Source organism: Myotis davidii, unplaced genomic scaffold (genome assembly GCF_000327345.1).
Source record: "Myotis davidii unplaced genomic scaffold, ASM32734v1 scaffold838, whole genome shotgun sequence".
In the NCBI taxonomy this organism is placed as follows: Eukaryota; Metazoa; Chordata; class Mammalia; order Chiroptera; family Vespertilionidae; genus Myotis; species Myotis davidii.
In genome coordinates this window covers 171,922-173,618 of record NW_006289092.1, presented here as the reverse complement: position 1 = coordinate 173,618, position 1,697 = coordinate 171,922, and the positions used below count along the sequence as shown (strand labels likewise).

The following is a 1,697-nucleotide window of genomic DNA, read 5'->3' as shown; positions in this document are numbered from 1 at the left end:
TGTGGTGAAACCAGAGAGGACAGGAATAGGTGCTGAAGATCCCCTGGAGTTCAGAAAGCTCTGACCAATGACCTCAGTAAGGCTTTGGTGGGAAAGCAGAGTTGAGACACTGTTGTTCTTGTTCAAAGGCCTCAGGGGATCCAGGTAACCGGGGTATGTTGCTTTAAGATTTGGAAGCTCACAGATCACTTGTCCTCCAGGTTCGAGAGACACCACACAGGCCCTGCAGAAGCCCCAGCTGAGGCTCATCCTGGTGGGGAAGACAGGGCCTGGGAAGAGCACGACTGGGAACAGCATCCTGGGCCACAGGTGCTTCCTCTCCAGACTCACAGCCACTTCAGTGATCAGAACCTGTGAGGAGGGGAGTTGTAGGTGGGACAGGTGGCACATGGAAGTCATGGACACCCCAGACCTTTTTAGCTCCCTAAGACCCAAGACAGACCTGGAGGGCCAGGAGCGAACCCGCTGCTACCTGCTGTCAATGCCTGGGCCCTACGCACTGCTCCTGGTGACTCAGCTGTGTGGCTTCACTGCACAGGATCAGCAGGCCATGAGCATGCTCAAGGTCCTGTTTGGGGACAGCATGGTCGCTCGCACCATTGTGCTGTTCATGCACAAGGAGGACCTGGGTGAGGACTCTGCAGGATTTCATGTGCCACACTGACAACCATGCTCTGCGGGCTCTGGTGGCTGAGTGTGGGGGCTGAGTGTGTTTCTTTGACAACAGGGCAGTGGGCAGGGAGCAGGAGGCCCTGGTGCAGGAGCTGGTGGTCCTGGTGGAGCACCTGGTACACGACCATGCGGGTGCCCTCTACAACAACAAAGTGTACCACCTGGCACAGACACCAGCCTTCTCAACCGCTGACGAACAAGTGTGATGGGTGGCAGAGGGGCTGGTGGGCTGCACGTGGGGGCGACGATGGAGGGACTGCTTGGCACACTGTGGGATGGGTGATGGCTTGAAAGCTGCGCACATCCCCGCTGCTGGGCATCCTGTTCAAGCCTGGAGACTGCTCTCCAGAGACCGGTTCCAGGCTGTGGAGGAGACCTCTCCTGAGTCACGGAATGTATCTAGGTAGGACTTGGACCAATTACCTGACAACCACATTCTTCCCTGGTGTCTGTGCCTCTGAGGCCCACAGGTTTTCCTTGTGTCCCTCACCTGGCAGTAACCTGTCCCTCATCTGGCAGTAACCTACCAACCCAAAGACAAAAATCCTGTCCACTCCCATTTCTTTCCCCATCCCTTCCAAAAAACAATAAAATCAAACCAGCCCATGGGACCTGGCCCTCCAGGAGTTCTTTCCTGAGCTCTTCACTTACTGAAGCCTAAACTGTTGATGCTCTTGCCTGTTTTCCACTGACCTCAGGCTGCCGTGGGGTCCTGAAATCATCCCTGGTCTTCGCAGGGGATCAAAGGCCAGAGCCATCACAAAGCCTCAGTCCAGACCCATTGATTTAAATTTTATATGAATTGTATGTATAAATGCCTTGGAGTTTCATGTTGCGTTAACGGAAATCAATATTTGCAGATGTTTGTTCATCTGCCTTATATGCCCATTGAACAAAGACACTGCTCTGTCATTCCTAACCCCTTCTGCAAAAACCACACGCCCAAGTGCAGACACACACACACACACACACACACACACACACACACACACACACACACACCCCATACACTGGGGTGTGTTCCC

The 1,697-nt window shown here is 54.1% G+C and overlaps 1 pseudogene; it reads left to right on the top strand.

Moving 5' to 3' along the window:
- The window catches only part of LOC102752754, a 31,917-nt pseudogene that overhangs the window by 1,288 nt on the left and 28,932 nt on the right, over nucleotides 1-1,697 (top strand).